Raw genomic sequence first — 20,322 nt, 5'->3', positions numbered from 1 at the left:
ACCCACTGACGGTGTGAAGAGGGGGTGATCTGTGGCAGTGGTTGAGTGCACAGGGTCCTTTCCTTCTACCTAAGGACACAGAGGGTGTCATCGTGATCTAGTTAAGGACTTGTGGTTCTTTTGGTGCTGGCTGGATCCCTGAGACGCCACTGCAGAGGAAAAGGCCTAGCTGACAGAGTTTAGTCACAGCCTGCCACCCTACCTGGGCTGGAGCCCATACAAGGTACAAGGAACAGCATCCAAGCTTCCAATGGTCTTTGACTAATTGTCTTTCAGCATTTACTTTAGGAAAGCCAATGCTTTGAGCCTAAGCCTGTGGGTGATATGGCTTTCACCCTTTCTCTTCAAAAGAGTAACACTGCCTCTCCCTCACCTCACACCCTTCTAGCCAACCACATTTTGGTAAGCTTCTTTTAAAAAGATTTTACTGACATATTATGTGCATAACTTAAAACCCATTCATTTTAAGTGCACCATTCAATGAGTCCTATGAATGTGAATGTGCACTATCACCAATAACAAGAGTGCAGTGTCTGTGGCCACCATTGGGCCAGAGTCCTTTCTGACTTTAGCTTGGTCCTCTCTTTTTTTTTGTTTTTGTTTTTGTTTGTTTGTTTGTTTGTTTGAGACAGGGTTTCTCTGTGTAGTCCTGGCTGTCACTCGGTAGACCAGGCTGGCCTCAAACTCAGAAATCCGCCTGCCTAAGCCTCCCAAGTGCTGGGATTAAAGGCATGTGCCACCATCGCCCGGCGGTCCTCTCTTGATAGCATTGGTGACACCTGTTTCTAGAGTTCCTTTAACTATCCCACCACAACCTGAAAACATAAGCATGCCCACTTATGTGTTTCTTGTGTAGGAGCATAAAACTATGCAGGAGCTACAAGTTCCAATGAGAATGTGGTTCTCAGAGGATACGTGGGCTGGGCAATAACTGGGCATGTTCAACTGTTTGTAGTGCTTGTTACTGGGATAATTAAAATTTACATCTTATAGGTGCAATGACTATATACGCCAGCAGTATGCAGGAAAAACTAATTGCCCTGCAGATGCTCTGAAGGCAGCTACAGCTTCTGCAGCCGCCGCCATGCTCTGAAGGCAGCTATAGCTCCTGCAGCCGCCATGTCTCCGGAGATCATAAGATTTATTCTTCAGCATTAAATAAAAGGGACAGTGACTCAGGCAGACTGTAAGGACCAGCTAATGAGCACACTTGCATAGACCGTACCATCAGCTCCGGGACACTGTGCAGCAGAAACAAACCTACAAAGGCCACAAAGCAGGAACAGGAAAGCTAGCAATCCAGACGATCGAAGAAATTATAAAATATGTTCTTTAAATGAAAAGATAAAAATTCAACAAAACAGGAACTCAAATGCTGGGATTGTTACACTATATAGTAAAAATTAATCTTCTATTTGTGAAATTGTAAAGAAGGAAAAAGAAGTCTGTATTAGTTTTCCTGTTCATCTCAAATTGCAGAAATTATGACTACAATATATGTGCCTGTTAAGATGGAAAAGTTTGGGGCTGGAGAAATGGCTCAGTGGTTAAGAACACTGACTGCTCTTCTGAAGGTCCTGAGTTCAATTCCCAGCAACTACATGGTGGCTCACAACCATCTATAATGAGATCTGACTCCCTCTTCTGGAGTATCTGAAGACAGCTATAGTGTACTTACATATAATAATTAAATAAATCTTAAAAAAAGATAGAAAAGCTTTAGGGGTGTGTGTGTGTGTGTGTGTGTATGTGAATGTGGAAAGCCACTGTGTGTAGGGTTGATACTATCCACAGCTTTAGGCATCTGTAAGGGTCTTGATATGTGTCACCAAGGATAAAGAAACTATAAACTGTATCCCCATCAGATATAAATATGAATCTTTTATCAGTTCCATAACTTTCTTCAGCTAACAGCTCTTTAAATATTCTACTCTCCTATGTCTGTTCTACTTCCTTCTTCCAGGAGTAAAATCAAGTGTTTCATTTTCTTTTGTGATTGAGTCTTGGTAGGTAGCCCAAGCTGGTTTCAAACTCAATTTTCCTACATCTACCTGAGTGAATGACATTCAATCCTCCATACCTCAATCAACCTGTCTGTCATGACCCATCTTATTAACTGTCTTTGCTGTGTTCTTGATAGTTTTTTTTTCCAGTTACTTCATGGTTTTTCTCAATCATAAACAGACGTTTAATCTGTTGGTACAAAACCTATCAAGTTAGTGAATTTGAGGCTAACCTAGGATACATCAAAACTATCTTAGGAAGAAGGATAGAAGAAAAAAAGAAAGAAAGGATGGATGGAAGGACAGAAAGAAGGATGGATGGAAAGAAGGGAGGAAGGAAGGAAGAGAAGAGAAGAGAAGAGAAGAGAAGAGAAGAGAAGAGAAGAGAAGAGAAGAGAAGGAAAGGACAGATGAGAGGAAGAACAAAAGAAAAAAGAACAAAGTGAATGATTTTCAAAAATTAATCACTGAAATTGAAGAAATACCTTAACATTTGTTCTCTACAGCATTTATTTCAAGTGCCATGCAGAAAATATAAAAATCTTTTCTGACAAAATGCAGACCAAAGACTCTGTGTCTCATTAGGTCCCTGGTTGCAGGATTTTGCTAACTACTGACAAGCTCCAACAAGCTGTCATTCCATCTGTGGCTGCTGGGATCCTCATAGCACACTTACAAAGACCACTGCCACGAGGACTGGGAAACTGGGGAAGAAAACAAACCACTGCACCATTGCAGTAAGGAGTGGCATCCTCCCCACGCCCTCCTACGCACACTGGGAGAGACGAGCATCCTCAAGATGCTACTGGGATCAGATTATTTTCACTTTAGAGGATCATCAACTTCAGCATCCTGAGACGTTATGTTCTTGTTTCCATCAATCTGAGGATAAGAGCTGTTCCTTGACCTATGATGAGTTTATATCCCTATAAACTCATCCTAAATTGAAATGTAATTAAGTAAAAATACACTATATGTGTGTGTGTATCCATATCATATATACACACATATAAAATCTCCATCCATGAGCATGCCTATCTGAATCTTTGCCCTGTGGCCAGACACACACCCAAGTCTTCACTGAGGAGGCCCATTGGAACACTCAGCAGTTGTCTCTGTGCATCTGTGGGAACGCCATTCAGACCCTTCCCAAGCTGCTCCTCTCACACCCCATGGTCATCCTCTGTTCTGTTTTCACCACGTTCCCCATGACCACTGTCTATATTGTACACTGTCCCATACTAGCCCTGGCTCATTGCTCTATGACATTGGCCCTTGGCCAGTCATGTACCCACACATCTCTTGCTGTCCAGCTTAGACTTGACCTTTGAAAGCAAAGCCCAAGGAGAGAATTTGAGGGTTATCTTCAAGAAATAAGCCAGCAAAGAGATGTTATTCTGGGTCCAACCTAGTGCCTCCATAGAAGGGCTGGCTTTATAGGAATTTGAGAGGCCCAGAAGTATGCCCAAGATAAGGAGCCTGGTGCATTAGTTGCAGCCAGGTCCTCACTGACTGCCCTAGCTTGTGCACATTCACACACACCAATGTGGGCATTGACCCACAACCTTAGCCTTAGGAATGTAATGCTGAGCACCGGCCTCCTTAGTCCTGCTGTGAGCCACAGGGCACACTCAGCTGCATACCCAATCTCTCACAGGAGCTAAACACACACAGAGCCACAGCAGCCTTCAGAACAAAAGGGACAAATTGTGCTGTTTAAATCTGTGGCAACCTCTTACAACAGCCAGAAGAACTCTTATGCAAATGTCTTCCTCCGGGATATTCTATCAATTATTCCTGTCCTTCCTCAATTCCTATTTAAACACTTCTCCATTTAAAAGCAGGAGTACAGAGATGTAGTTCCTTCATCCTCTGCCAACAGGACCCTGTGGCCACCATAGGGCCAATCTTGCCCCTTCTGATGTTGCTGCAACCTTTACATCCTGGACCATGAGCTCTGCTCTTTCAAAGACACCAGTGACCACGAAGTTGTTAAACCAGTACTCAAGAAGTTAGAAAGGACCGAGATTTCTCAAGTTGCAACACCCAAGACATATGAGAAAAAAATGTAAAATTAGTCGAAATTTAAAATTTTATACTTCAAAATGCACCATTAAGAAAATAAAAAGATACCACTGGTAGTGGCACTAGCCTCTAATTCCAGCACTGGGGAGACAGAGGAAAACAGATCTCTGTGAGTTCGAGGTCTATAGTGTGAGTTCTAGGAAAGCCAAGGCTACACAGAGAACCCTGTTTCAAAAAACAAATTAACAAACAAACAAAAAGTGAAAAGATGAGGTTGGAGAGATGGCTCAGTGGTTGAGAGCATCTCCTGCTCTTCCAGGCTCTCTCTACCCTGGCTGTCCTGGAACTCATTATGTAGACCAAGCTGCTCTCGAACTCAAGAGATCTGCCTGCCTCTGCCTCAGAAGTGCTGAGATTAAAGGTACGCACACCACTACCCAGCTCTAGGCTCATCTGTTTTAATATTTGGCCTCTAGTTGGTGGAACTGTCTGGAAAAGGTAAGGAGGTGTAGCCTTGTTGGAGGAAATGTGTTTCTGGGGGTGGGCCTTGAGGTTTCAGAGGGCTCCTGAGATTCCTAGTCCTTGCTCCCTGCCTCAAGATTAGGATGTTCTAATGTATGAGAGAAGAATTAAAAAAAGAGTGCTCAGCTGTTCCTTCAACTCTGCTACTATGGACTCTTAGTCCTCTGAAACCATGTGTCAAATTAAACCCTTTCTTTATAAGTTGTCTTGGTCATGGTGTTTTATCACAGCAAAGAAAAGTTCTAAGACATGAAAGAAGCATGTGATTTGTCCTGTAAGTAAAATTGTTCCCAAACCCAGATGTGCTTTCAGAAGAAGGGCTGGAGGTTCCTGGGCCAGTTGTTCACTCTAAGTGAATCCCAGCTCCTTAGACTACACAGAACAGCCGCCCACAGAGGCCAGCACAGCTAAAGAGCCAGGCTGCAACCAGGAGAGAAGTGAAGGTGGGAGATGCTCAGTGGGTGAGCATCTACAACCCAAGGGTTGTAGCATGTGGTCTTCCACCTCTGTCAGGTGCTAGTTAACACCTGTAAGAGCTAGTTAACATTCCCTCAAAACAGACAGTAATAAGGGTCCTTGGACCCCACCTGAGATCCCATCCCCACGGGTAGCCATTTGTATGAAGTCTTGTCCTAATTACAATGTCTCAGGAAGAGCTAAAGTATAGAAGAGCTGAAGAAAGCTAATGGAAAGAAACGGGTGCACCATCTATACCAGTATGGAGAAGCACCATCCAAGTGGTGAGCGATCTCCCCGTGCAGCCACCGTGCTGCTCCCCACACTCCTGTAAGAAGCCCTCAACCTAAGCAAAGTAATTCAACAGATCCAATGGTTCCCCGGGATGGACTTTGGTGGAATGGTATTTTGTGTGCTAGAAAGAGTACTGCTTATATCTCTTCAGGAACACAATTATCAAAACAATGAGCATGACGACCTGAGTTTAGGTTCTCAGAATCCACATAAAAGTCAGATGCAGTGGCACAGGCCTGTAACCTCAGGTAGATGGAGACAGGCAGATCCTGAGGGCCTGCTGGAGCCAGTCTAGCCAAAACAATAAGCTCCAGATTCACTGAGAGAGTCTGTCTCAAAACGTGAGGCGGGGGAGGGGAGTGTTACAGTGAGACAGCTGAGTGGGTAGAGGCATTACTACCACGCCTGGAAGGACCTGCAAGGTAGGAGAGCACCAACTCTTGCAAGTTGTATTCTAACCTCAACACAGGTGCCATGGCACACACGTATACTCGCACGCGTGTACACACACACAATATGTGTACACATTCCCAAAATAACAATTTAAAACATTTTTTAAAAGGTGGACAGAATAAATAAAGACCACCAACACAGATTTCTGTCCTCCACATACACATGTACAGGTGAGCATACCTCCCATACATGCACACACGTGCATGCGTTACACACACACACACACAAATATGAAGGAAGACAAGAAAAATACCACAGCACCCTTTGGGGATCCCTGAAATCCAAGGCAAGGTTGCATGCTAAAAGATCAAGGAAGTCAGGCTGGAGAGATGGCTCAGCAGTTAAGAGCACTGACAGCTCTTCCAGAGGTCCTGAGTTCAATTCCCAGTAACTACATGGTCGTTCACTATGTCATCTGTGTTGGGATCCAATGCACTCTTCTGATGTGTGTCTGAAGACAGCTACTGTGTACTCACATAAATATAAATAAATCTAAAAAAAAAAAAAAAAAAAAAAAAAAGATCAAGGATGTCACCCAAAGCAGAGAACAGGAGGCCTTTAGCTATTCAAGGTTCCTCAGTAGGGAGAAAAGGAGGAAGAAGCCAGCCTTTGTCACTTCACTCTGCTTTGTGGCTTGGAGCTAATGAGATCTGGCAAAGAGTTAAATACATGAGAAGGAAGTAGGAAGCTGCCTACTCTGTAGCACGCAGCCTTCTCTGTCCTGGACACTGTTTCTGCAAGGCTAAGTGATCTGCAGCAAGTCTGATGGAAAAGAGAGGCAGCTTTGGGGAGGCACAGCAGATAAGAGTCTTAGAAAACTCACCAAGAAGGCCACCTTCCCAGGCCACCCATGTAAGCACTCCAGGTCTGTGAAGGGCCGCCTAGGGAAGGGGACAGGAGGAGCAGTGATGTAGATAGAACTTTCTTTATCCCAATAGGAGGCCACTGCAGCTCAACGAAGCATAAAATAGAATCCATGAAAATGGTTGTCCTTGAGGAACCAGCAGAAAGGAGAAAGCAGCCCCAGGTGTAAGAGCCTTGTGTCGGAGGAGATGGCGGGATCAGGAAGAAGAGACAAGGTGAGACCCAAACCACAACAGGACACACCCCCACGGGTTGGCCAGGGTAAGCTGCTATGTGAGCGCAAAGTACAAAAAGTTAAGTTTTCACACTTACAGCTTTAAAACTGTCACCTCACTCAGTGGCTACCTGCAATGAATGGATGGTCCAGCACGGGACACCTGCACAGCAGGGACACTAGGAGGATGACATCAACTCTCTGACACTACATCAGTACAGCTGTGAGGCTGAGCTCTTGTGTCTTTCCCCCAGAGTGGTTAATTTTTTTAGTTTTTCTGAGTGATTTTTGTGTATGGCTAAAGTGAAAACCCACTTACAGACAGGTGGAAATCAAGGCGAAAGGAATTACAAAGCCACCTTAAGTGGCTCACAGCTGTAATACAGTACTCAGGAGGCTGAGGCAAGAGGATCATCAAAGTGCAGGGCTAGCCTAGGCTATATATTAAGCTGTAGGTTAGCCTGGGATACAAAGACTGTCTCAAAAACTAAAACAAGAGCAGGAGAAAAAGCTCAGTGTTGAGGGTACTGCTGCCCTTCTAGAAGAGCCGGGTCTACTGCAAGCAACACAGCAGCTGTCTGCGGCTGTAGTACTGGAGTACACACTACCCTCTCCTGACCTCTACTGCACCAGTCACGAATGCAGTGCACATACATACATGCAGGCAGACACTCATAAACAAATATGCAAATCAAAATATAGAAAATGCTTATATAAAAAGTATAACAGCAACAACAAAACCAGAAAGCACATTAGCAGGAGCTCACAGAACCTACAGGAAGCTAGAAAGTAAGTATCAGGCCTAGTGTGATACTTGAACTTATCTGCTCAGAAAGAGCTGCTACATCAAAGGCAGGAGCCCCTTCGAAGGGCACTACCCAACCTAACTCCTCCCACCATAAGCCCAGAACTGGTCTGCTCTGAATCACATTCCTACCTCCACCCACCAAAATGCCTACCACCAGAGAGACTCAGAAAACCAGGGCTGGCCTCTTCCTTCTCAGTGAATCTATAGCTAACGTTGCTGCTGGAGAAGCTGACCTAAAAATCTAAGAGCCATGCCATGCTGGTAGGAAGTCAGAGCTGTCAGGACTATGGTAGCACTTGGCTTCCAAGGAGTTCACTGAATACAGGCAGCAGAGAACTAGGGGTATTTTTATATTAATTGTGAGGTCAGGGGGACAGAGACAATCTTGTAGGAACCAGTTCTCTCTTTCCACCACACAGGTCATCAGGCTTGGTGGAAAGTGTACCTTTTTCTGCTGAGCCATCTCACAGGCCCAGGACTAGGGCCTCTAAAACAGGAAAGCCGCAAAGAGAGGCCCAGTTCTCCGTCTCTGAGGCACTTCCAGACTTCCAGTCCTAAGGGAACAACTCTGAGCTCAGAGTCAGCCACAGATGAAACCAGAATGCTTAGGAAGATCCCTAAGCATGTAGGCAGCAAAACAAAAAACAAAAAACAAAAAAACTGCACAAATACACAGGAAAACATAGTCAGAGCTTCGGGGCACAAGCAGCAACTTTACTTAAGTTAATTTCCCTCCTAAACAAAGGATAAAGTAAACGTTCTTCCAAGTCTGATCATCAAGGCTAAAGGTACAAGACCCTTGGTGAACACCAAGCAGGAAGACAACACCAGGGCTCCTGGTGACAACCAGACAAACCAATGGGGGGCAGGGGCGGGGCAAGAGATCCACCATTCCAGCACTCCTGCCCAGCAGCTCACAGCTAACTGGAACTCCAGCCCCAGGAGGTCCAATGCCCTCTTCTGGCCTCAGACACACGTAATTAATAAAAATTGTTTTTAAAAAGTGAGGGGAGGCTCTCTGACTTCTCTCCCCTGGTAGCAGCTTTCCTGCCTTGGCCCCTCACCCCTGAAAATGTATGCCGGCTCCAAGTTCGTCCCACTCCCTCATCTCAGCTGCTGTCTGCAGTGGAGTTGACGCAACCACAGATGCCAACAGATGAGAGCGCAACCACAGATGCCAACAGATGAGAGCCTCAGTGGCTTGGCGGTCCTGCGGCCTCTGACCTCACTTATCCCTAGCCGCAGCTTCCAAACCAGGGCCATTTCAAAGGACAGCGACACAGTTGCCAAGTTCATTGGAGCTGGGGCTGCTACAGTTGATGGGGTGGCTGGCTCTGGGGCAGGGATCGGGACTGGTTTTGGGAGTCTCATCATTGGCTAGGAACCCTTCTCTGAAGCAACAACTCTTCTACGCGATTCTAGGCTTTGCTCTCTCGGAAGCCATGGGGCTCTTCGCCATGTGATGCAGCTGTCTCTACTTCCAGCTCTCACGGATGGTTCTTTCGTGTCTCGTCTGCCCTGTATGGTCCTTTTCCTGTACCTCCCCAAGAAGGCTGGGGAAAACGCTTGGCTCAGGTTTGACAGAAAACAAATAAATACTGTAGTAGTAAGAAAAAAAAGTGATGGAGAAAACTTTGCTCTGTGAATATAATGCGCTGGCCTTTCCAATGCCAAGCAGAACATCCAATCTCTAAGTTTGTGCCCACTTAGGGCATTCTTGAAACATAAATCTCAGACACACCCGTGCTATCCCTCTCCCTCCTCCTCTCCTTTTCCACTCTCCCTCTCTTTCCTGTTGTTTTTTTTTTTTTAATCCAGAGTGACCGTGTTATAATAGGGTATTGATTATATAGAGCAGTGGTTAGTGGTACCTCTTAAATTTTCAGTAGCTCATCAAATTCCCCAGTATTTTTCTACTTATGCATTTATTAATTCATGTAAAAAATATTTCTTGTGGGGGCTGGAGAGATGGCTCAGGGCTAAGAACACTTGCTCCTGTAGAGGACCCGAGTCTGGCTTCCAGCGTTCACGTGGTGGCTAACTATAACTAACTGGCTTTAACTCCCGCTCCAGAGGCACCAATGCCCCTGCTGGCCTCCAGGACGTGGCATTCTCACGGTGCACATACCACATGCAAGTAAAACACCCACACATATACAATAAGAACAAAGAGATTTTCAATAAAAATTTGTTGTCCTCATACCAGGCTCTGAGCAGAGAGTGGTGAATAAAACCAGTGTGACCTGTGCCCTTTAAATAAGATAGAGACAATAAGAGGTAAATAGATAATTACAAACTCTGCATATATATCTATCTAAAGGAGTGTGTCCTTTTGAGAAGCACAGCAGGAAAAGATTTGCACTGAATTCAGTAAGGACCAACCTCAGCTCCAGACTACGACCCTGACTGAGAAGATGGTCAGACTCTGAAGGAGGGGGAGACCAGTACCTGGGGAGGGAAGAAGGGTTGTACCCAAGTGCTACCACAGAGCTTAGAAGCCTTGGAGGGAACGCTAAGATTATAAAGTCGGGGGCTGGAAAGATGGCTCCACAGCCACTCTGCCAGAGGATCCAGGTTTGATTACCAGAACCCACATGGCAGCTCACAACTTATTGTAACTCTAGTTCTAGGGGAATTCAGGCCCTCTTCTAACCTTCAAGGGCAATGCACACATGTGGTACACAGACATATATGCAAGTACAACATCAGAACACAGATGAAATAAATCTTTTTAAAAAACAAGATTGCAAATTTTATCCTATGAAAAAAGCCACCAAAGCATTCTAAGCAGGAGCTGCATGATACAATTTAAACTATCAACAAGGGCTGATGGGAGAATCAGCACTTCCCCGACCAGTCTGTCTGCATCCCTCATGTGATGACTGGACTAGGGGGTGGGGGTGGGGGGCACTATCCCTGGAAGCCAGCAAATTGCCCCTTTATCGGAGTCAAAGGCTGACCTCAGCCTCCAAGCTGTAGGGCAAGCCAGAGTACAGGCCAGAGGAAGAGCAAACGCACAACCACAGAGTGTGCGCCTGCCCACTGTGACTGGCGGTCCCTCACCCCTTCGCCTTTCTCTAGAACTTTCCCAGCTACCTCTGGTTCATCTTTCTACAGACCACTCCCAGGACTTCCTCCCAGTTTTGTTACCACACTCAAAACAGCAATTCCTTCCCTTTCTCAGCCCACATCCTTCTGAATAATTCATACATCTCTTAAGCTTTATCTACTCAGAAAGGAAAAAGAAAATGGAAATAACCAATCATCCCACAAAGCAGCAGAGTCTGCCATGGATGAGGATTCCATAAAAAAAAAAAAAATCAGGAAACAGTCTATATACAGATCGTCATATGTAACAGTAGCATTCCTTAAATATGCATATGAATGTCCTGCTAGCTCGTGGTGTGAACACCTTTAATCATATCACGCCAGAGGCAGAAGCAAGTGGGTATCTGTGAATTCTAGGCCAGCCTGGTCTACACAGTGAGTTCCAGGACAACCAAGGCTACATAATAGAAAAGACCGCGTCTCAAAAACAAAAAAGTAAAATAATCCCCCAAGTGTCCCAACACTCAGGTTTTTTTATTTTGGGGAGATTTATGTGTGTGTGTGTCTGTCTCTGTCTGTCTCTCTCTGGCAGGGTCTCACTATATACCACTCACTGACCTGGAACTCACTGTGTGGACTAGGTTGGCCTTCAACTCACAGAGATCCACTTGCCTCTGCCTGAGTACTGGGATAAGGGTGTGTGCCACCATGCCTGGCTCACTTGGGCTTTCAAACCTTCTTTCTACCATATTATGTTTTGGTATGAATGGGTGTGAACGTGCAAACCCACACATGTCAAGGGTCCACCGTGCAACCTTTCCATGACAGCTCCTTCTGAGAAACATGGAAACCCATACACAGCTCCAAGAGAAAACGCAGCTCTTAATTCACGTTCCACACCCAACCAACCTGCCTTTGTGTCCAGACACAGGAAGACTGGCACCCTTTACTGCCTAAGACCCTGCAACACATCTGCAATGAGACGTATGCCAGTAGCACCTTGGGATCAGGATCCTCTACTCTTCAGAGACCCTGAAATGACAATGGCCTACCACGTGTACCATACCTCATCTGTGGAGCTGCAGGAGCTCTCAGCAGCACCTTTAGAACATGAGTAAGTTTTAGCTTTCCATCACTATAATGAACTATCCAATCATCATTACCTTATAGGACAGAGAATTATTGAGGGTTGGGGAGATGACTCAGTGGGTAAAGTGCAAGCCACACAGGCATGAGAACTTGAGTTCAGAACCTCAGAACCCATAGAAATCTGGATGCAGTAGCATACATCTTTAGTTCCAGTGATCCAGACTCCAGATGGGAAGCAGACAGGAGATTCTCCAACACTGAATGGGCTAGTTAACCTGATGTGTACAGAGTGAACAAAAGACCCTGTCTCAAAAACAAGGTGCAAAGCATGGAAGACCACCAGAGTTTTCCTGACCTCAGCATACTCACTGTGTGCATGTGCCCATACTCAAACACACAAAGATTTAAAGAACAAGAGGAAGCCAGGCATGGTAGTGCATGCCTTTAATCACAGCAGCACTCACAAGGCAGAGGGGCTAGATCTCCGTGAGTCTGAGGCCAGCCTAGTCTATGTAGCAAGTTCCAGGCCAACCAGAGCTGCTCACCCAGGGGGCAAAGGGGGTTTGTGTACCATTCTAGAAAGATGGGCTATTGCTTTGAGCCTCCAGTGGGGATGCCAGAAGGCAATAGTAGGATGTGTGTCAGAGCAACCTGTTCCTACCAGAAGCCAGACATCTGAAGATGAGTCACAGTCCTGCAATCCCCTTTCGATACATAAGGATCTTACTTGTTAAAGGTCTCCCGTTCCAATAATGCCACTGTGAGGATCAAGCCTTTACACAAGAGCCCTTGTAGGACATTCAAGACCCAAACTGCAGGGCTGAGCATGAAAGTCCAGACCTTTAATTCCAGCAATCAGGGGAGGCAAAGGCAAGTGGAGCTGTGAATTTGAGGCCAGGTTGGTTTATATAGTGAGTTCTAGGTCAGCCAGAACTACAGAGTGAAAGAATGGGGGGAGAGGGAGGGAGGGAGGGAGAGAGAGGGAGAGAGAGGGAGAGGGAGAGGGAGAGGGAGAGGGAGAGGGAGAGGGAGAGGGAGAGGGAGAGGGAGAGGGAGGAGAGGGAGGAGAGGGAGGAGAGGGAGGAGAGGGAGAGGGAGAGGGAGAGGGAGAGGGAGAGGGAGAGGGAGAGGGAGAGGGAGAGGGAGAGGGAGAGGGAGAGGGAGAGGGAGAGGGAGAGGGAGAGGGAGAGGGAGAGGGAGAGGGAGAGGGAGAGGGAGAGGGAGAGGGAGAGGGAGAGGGAGAGGGAGAGGGAGAGGGAGAGGGAGAGGGAGAGGGAGAGGGAGAGGGAGAGGGGGAGGGGGAGGGGGAGGGGGAGGGGGAGGGGGAGGGGGAGGGGGAGGGGGAGAGGGAGAGGGAGAGGGAGAGGGAGAGGGAGAGGGAGAGGGAGAGGGAGAGGGAGAGGGAGAGGGAGAGGGAGAGGGAGAGGGAGAGGGAGAGGGAGAGGGAGAGAGAGATCCAAACTACAGTACAAATCAAGTGTGTATGTGTGTTGGGGGGGGGGTCTTGCCACCACCATTGATCCTTCACTACCATGGCCGGTCAAACACTCCATGTCATCCTACATTCACCTCCCCAAAGCTATGCAAGTAAAACCCCACTTATCCTAACCTCCTAAATATGACCCTCCAGCCTGGACAACACAATGAAGCCCAGTGTCCAGCTTCCTGGCTTCTTCCTCATGGTGCCTTGGATCCCTGGCATACTTACATGCCAGAACAGCATCCTTGGCTCAGCCAGAGTTCCCCTTTCTGTCTCTGCAGTTAAATACAACCACAGAAAAAGGAACTGAACAGTCTGTGTCCCCTTCCAAGCCCCAATATCAGTCATGTGTGGGCTGCGTGAGTATCTTTCCCAGCCCTTTTCATGCTTTATTTTAAAGACAGGGTTTCTCTCTGTAGGCCAGGCTGGCCTCACACTCAAGAGGTCCGCCTGCTTCCGTCCTCCAAGCACTGGGGTTAAAGGCGTGTATCACCACCAGGCATTCTTTCTATCTTAAGATCCTCTTTGCCTCTTCTTACTCTTCACTGCGAGCTCTCACAGGCTAAGTGGCCACCTACTCCGTCCCCACAGGAGCTTCCGCAATCCTCTCTTCTACTCAACTACCATTTCTTTCTCTCTCGGAATTATTGCCCCTCTGCAGAAAGCATTCTGAAAAAATATCTTCACTGTCCAGCTATAACTTCTATCCTGTGTTCTCCAAAACACATTCCCAAACATGCTTTGTCCTCTCCTTTATATCTCCAAATCTCCTCTTCCATATCATCAATAGCTCTGACACTGATCCAACAGCAGTTTCCCATCTTACTCACCTTACCTCACAGATGAGCACATCTGCACTCCCATTACCAACCTCAGATTATTCCCTCCACCCTGTTATCCAGGGTGGACTACTCCTTCCTTTCCCTTATGTGCCACGCATAACACCTTCCCTTTAACCTTTTTCAGGAGATAAAGAACTTTGTCATGCAAAAAATGAAGACTTGAATTTGCACCTTAAAACTCATATTTGAAAAATGAGCTGGAGAGATGGCTCAGCTGTTAAGAGCTCAGGTTTGATTCTCAGCACTCACACAGCTCACAGCCTTTTGCGACTTGTTTCAAGAGGATCCAATGCCCTCCTCTGGCTTCCACAGGCATCAGGCATGCACTCAGAAAAAAAAATCCATACACATAATAAAACGTTCTTGAAAAGAAAATTAGCCAGGCGATGGTGGCGCACGCCTTTATTCCTAGCACTTGGGAGGCAGCGGCAGGCAGATTTCTGAGTTCGAGGCCAGCCTGGTCTACAGAGTGAGTTCCAGGACAGCCAGGGCTACACAGAGAAACCCTGTCTCGAAAAACCAAAAAACCAAAAAAAGAAAAGAAAAGAAAATTAAAAAACAAAGGTATGGTATCATGTGCATGTAATTCCAGCCCTAAAGAGATGGGAGACAGGCAAATCTCTGGGATTCATGGGCCGGCCAGCCTAACATGATCAGGCAACTGAGGGATGACATGAGACTGACCTCTGGCCTACCCACACACACACTGACACACACAGAGATGAGAACATCATCTATGGAGTTCAAACTCTACACTCCCCATTAGCACGCTGGTGGAGTCCTGCTCCATGCTGCCTTCATGCTCCCTGCACGCGGAGGACAGCTGTAACTGTGGGCTTTGCCGGGTGTTCTCTTTCAGGAAGAGCTCCTCTTCCCCAGCTGCTATGTGCTCCTCAGCTCCAGTTCTGTTCCGATTCATGTTCTCTGTGAGTGAGGACACCTCAGTCCAGCCCTCCTCCACTGTGTCTGCCAGCAGGGCACAGGTTCACTCCTCCAAATGCAAGGACGGAGACATAGTGAGAGCCGAGACATGGTGAGAGCCGAGCCCCTCACAGAGACTTCTCAGCAGCCAGGAAATTTTCTAGACACATATTATACATTCATACCCGGGGCCAGGGAGGGAACAAGTGGCTCAAAGATGAGTGTGGTCGAAACAGAAAGCTCTGGCCTCATGACACTTGAACCTGAATACAAGTTCTTCTAATCAGTTGTGGGACCTGAGTCTGTCACAACCTTTTACAGCCATAGGTCAGGAGCGCTAACCACAAAACCTGTTCAGAGTAGAGGATATAATACCTAATGTATGCCCAGAACGGCATGTGGAATATATGAATCAGATTACAATGGTAATATGCAATGTTTGTTTTAAAATATCCTTCTAGACTCTACACACATTGACAGCGTCTCTGACAAAGCAAGGTTCAAGTCCTTCCAAGAGTACGTGCTCCTGAGGAAACCACATTTGTGACCCCGCCTCCATTTTTGAGATAGGGTTTATGTAGCCTCAGCTGGCCTCAAACCAGTATTGGGATTATAGGCATGTATCATCTCCCTAGTCCATAACCATCCCATTCCCTTTAACCTCCTCTCAAATGGAAAAGAAAAAGTTATTGAATTATTAAATTCCTGAAAACCTGCAAATAAAAGGTTAGAAGGAGCCGGGCGTGGTGGCGCACGCCTTTAATCCCAGCACTCGGGAGGCAGAGGCAGGCGGATTTCTGAGTTCGAGGCCAGCCTGGTCTACAAAGTGAGTGCCAGGACAGCCAGGGCTACACAGAGAAACCCTGTCTCGGAAAAAACCAAAAACAACAACAAAAAAAAAAGGTTAGAAACCAGATTTATTTACTCACTTTTTTCAAAAAGTATTTTCTTTTTATCATTTTATGCATATTGTTTTGCCTGCATGTATTCTGTATATTTTGTGTGTACTGTATCCACAGAAGCCAGTAGAAAGCACTGGATCCCCTGGAACTGGAGTTACAGATGGTTGTGAGCCACTATATGGTTGTTAGGAATTGAACCCAGGTCCTATAGCAAAACAGACAGCACTCTTAACCACTGAGCCATTCCTCCAGCCCCCCAAAATGGATTTTCATTAATGCATGCACAAAAAATTTTAAATACAAAACATCTGAAATGAACATTATTTTTCATTTAGAATGATTAATCAAACAGAAGAAAAAGAACTTAGGTCTGCATTCACGTACACGTATATTGAATATAAAATGTCCCTACTAGGATAATGAGGATTGAAGACAGCTAGCTGCTACCAGGGGGGACCTGGACAGCTAAAGTATAAGGACAGGAGGCTTTTAGCTTCTGTGTGCATGTGAAGATCTGGGTAAGCTAGTTGGGGACGATTCTTTCTTCCACCATGGGAAGGATTGACTCAGGTCCTCAGATGTGGCAGCAAGTGCCTTGATCCATTGACCACCTTGCTGGCCTTCCCTTTTATGCTTGTAGTTTTTGCACATTTGCTCAAACACTTAGTAATAAAAAGAAATACCTGGAGACTGGGGATACAGTTCAATTGATAAAGCACTTGCCTTGCAACCATGAGCTTCATTTCCAAAACCCATGTAAAAAAAAAAAAAAAGTGTGGTGGCACACACTTGTAACTCAGTACTGGCAAGCTAACGGGAATTTGTCAGAAGCTCAGCAGTTGACAGCACTAGTTGCTCTTGCAGAGGACCCTGGTGCAGTTCAATTCTCTGTACCCACATGGTGGCTCACAACCATGCATAACTCCTGTTCCAGGGGACCACACCCCACCAGGCACACAAGCAATACACATAATGCATGAAGACAAAACACTCACACCCACAAAATAAAAAGACTGAAAGGAAAAAGTGGATGCCACCTGAGGACTGACACCTAAAGTTGTCCTCCAGCCTCAATACACACAAGCACTCACACATACATGAACACATACAAACATACACATACAAAGACAAACTTTTTTTTTTTTTTTTGGTTTTTCAAGACAGGGTTTCTCTCTGTGTAGCTCTGGCTGTCCTGGAACTCACTTTGTAGACCAGGCTGGCCTTGAACTCAGAAATCCACCTGCCTCTGCCTCCCAAGTGCTGGGATTAAAGGCATGCGCCACCACACCCGGCTCAAAGACAAACTTTTAAGAGGCTCACTTGGAATAGAAAACCTAAAAATAAAATTGGGAAAACAATATGTACTATCAAAAGGAATATTTGGGAATAAATTTAACCACAATATAAAAATTGTACAATGGAAACTGTCAGACACTGTTGAAATAAACCAGAGGCCTAAATGGTGGCAGAGAGTCTATGTTCATGGATTAAGACACTGTTCACTGTTAAAATATCAACACCCCAGATTATATACAACAACAGTCCTGCCAAAGTCACTCTTGTGTGATTTGAAATAAATGGCCTGGCTGACCCTGAAGGTCCCATGGAAATTCTAAGACCCAGAATTGCTAAGACAGTCTGGGAAAAGAGGAAGTGACAGACACAGACCTCCTGACCTGGAAGCCTACTGCTTTGCTACAGGAGTCAAAGCATGGCACAGGCACAAGGACAGACAGAACATTAGAGGGACAACAGTAGGAAAAATAAAACTTCTATTTACAGTCAGGTGATCTTTGACAGGGATGCCAAGACTATTCAATGGAAAAAGGAAATTTTCCCAACAAATGAAGCTGGAAAAGATGAATAGCCACACAAAGGAATAAAGTTGGGCCCTGATTTTGCAATCTTTTAAAAAAAAATTAACTCTGCCAGCCACTGTGGTACATGTGTCTCCCTGGCACTCAAGAGAGGTAGAGGATCAGGAGTCCAAGGCAGGTCTCGGCTACATAGTGAGGCCAGCTTTAGTAGACAAGTCCTTGTCTCAACCCTCCCTCAGCACATAATAGAAAAATAACTCAAAGGGATCAAATGCCTAGATGCATATAGAACATACAAAGCAACATCTAAACAACAACAACAACAAAGGTCAGTGCAGAGCCAGGTGGTGGTTGGCACACGCCTTTGATTCCAGCACTCAGGAGGCAGAGGCAGGCAGATCTCTGCATTCAATGTCAGCTTGCCCTACATACAGGTCCAGTTCCAGAATAGCCATAGTCACAGAGAGAAACCCTGTCTCAAAACACTAAAATGTCAGTACATGAACTAAAACCATACAATTCTTAGAAGAAAACACAGGAGTAAAATTTCTGTTATTTTGACTTCTGACACAGAGGTTTGTCATGTATCTCAGACTAGCCTTGAACTCACTACAGGTCTTAACTAGTCTTGAGCTTCAAGCAAACCCCCTGGCCTCAGCATCCAGAGTGCTACCATTCACCATACATCATCAACTTAGAGCTTCTCTCTCTCTCTCTCTCTCTGTCTTTCTCTTTCTCATGCACAGACATGCACCATACGCATATGCACAAATATACACACAGACACACACATACACAGGCACATACATCTTACATATTTCACACACGCACATATCACACATGCACATACACACACACATACCATACACTCATGAGCACACACACATAGTGAAAAATATCTGTACATCATGTATTTGAGCAGAAATTTTTATTCCAAATACACGAAGAACATGCAGTTCTGTAATAAAGACAACCAACTGAAGAGTGACAGGGAGGACAGCTTAGGAGGACAGCAGACACCTGACACATGCCATGGATTTAATCCTTAGCACTGGAGAAGGAAAAGGCTCGGGGCAGAGGGGTTAAAATCAGGAGAATAAGAGTTCAAGGTCATCCTCAGCTATACAACAGGCTGGAAGCCAGCAGGGGCTACATTAAGCCCTACCTTAAATTGAAACTTTTATATATTGCTGGGGGGGCAACATAAGATGAAACTAATTTAAAAGACTTGACATTTCCTCAAAAATACGCAAAGAATTAACATGTAACGATTCTACTTCCATGTATATAACCAAAGAACTGAAATCATGTGTTTGTACAAAAACTTAACCACAAGTATAAGGAATTGGCAGCATTTACATAATCATCAGCAAGTGGAGTCAAACAAATGGACTCCAGTGCCCATCAATGGGTCAATGCACAATCTGTAGTCTGCCTCTGTCCAGGGCCTATTGAGCAACGGGAAGGAATGGTGTTCTCACACATGTCATGGCGCACTGGGAAGTGCAATGCAGCCCCTCCCGATACCGTGGATCCTCACCGGCTTCTGTCAATGGCTTGCCTGTTCCATCAACACAGCTAAACTATTTCTGTGCTTCCTGGTAGTACCCAGACTCATTCCTAACACAACAGCCTGTGTGATGTTTCACATCTGAGTGCAGGCTGATTGACATCACCTGTCATCTTCTGGGTCCTCCGGGATAATTCCCCAGAGCTATCTACCACGTGAGTAACTCCACACACCCAGTCTCTCCTGAAAGTCTATATTTGGTTTCATACCTGGGGGGCTAGCCCTGACTTCCAACTCAGAGATCTGACTGCCTCAACCTCCCAAGTGCTGGGTGGGATCAAGGCGTGTGCTACCACCTGGAGCAGCAGCTAAGCTTGTTAATGCCAAGGCAGAGCTCTTCGTATGCCAAGCAGGTGCTAATTCCTACTTGTGAATACATAATGTTGGAAGCTACCTGGGGATCTGGAGAGATGGCTCAGTGATTAAGAGCTTCTGTGGTCTTCCAGTGTATGCCTTCCAGCACCCACAGTGCTCACCTACACACCAGGCACATGAACAAACACTCATATACATAAAGCGAAAGCAAATCAATCTTTTAAAAGGAAGGGAGAAAAGGAACCTGCCTGATCAGTGTGGAGTACAGCTGTGTCACCTCTGTCAGGGCCACAGCCCGAAGGCCACTACCTGAGTTCCGAGGGTCACTGACAGCACTTCCCAGTCGGCTGTGCAAAGCCAGCAACCAATGTGGATTTTGAACACAATTTATCATTTAAAATGCACTGACCAAGGACGCACAGTAACTTCACTAAGTTCTAATACTGCACACAAGAGAAGCGAATAGATAAAACTGTAGCTGGCAATCTGCCAAACCCTAGCCTCTGCTTATCTGTGCCCTGACTCCACACTGGAGATAAGGGTGGAGATGAACTCCCCTTCAGAAGACACTCTCAGTTCTGTAAGGTGTAAATGCTGTCTGTGCTGTAAGCAAGGTCCCAGATACCTGCCTTCCCCCTCAAACTGACTCCACACAGAAGCTGCGGGTGGTGACCCTCACACTGGCAGGCTCCTTCACTC

General features: G+C 45.9%; 1 protein-coding gene and 1 pseudogene across 2 annotated transcripts in view; one reads left to right on the top strand and one right to left on the bottom strand.

The window, feature by feature from the left end:
• Arhgap39 (Rho GTPase activating protein 39) overlaps positions 1-20,322 on the bottom strand; it is an 88,581-nt gene that overhangs the window by 59,038 nt on the left and 9,221 nt on the right. The window lies entirely within an intron of this gene.
• Positions 8,824-9,102, top strand: LOC115029394 (uncharacterized; annotated as a pseudogene).

Source organism: Mus caroli, unplaced genomic scaffold (assembly GCF_978045245.1).
Source record: "Mus caroli unplaced genomic scaffold, Mus_caroli_1 scaffold_16, whole genome shotgun sequence".
Taxonomy (NCBI): Eukaryota; Metazoa; Chordata; class Mammalia; order Rodentia; family Muridae; genus Mus; species Mus caroli.
The sequence above is the reverse complement of the archived record's forward strand: the minus strand, read 5'-3'. Positions and strand labels throughout refer to the sequence as shown.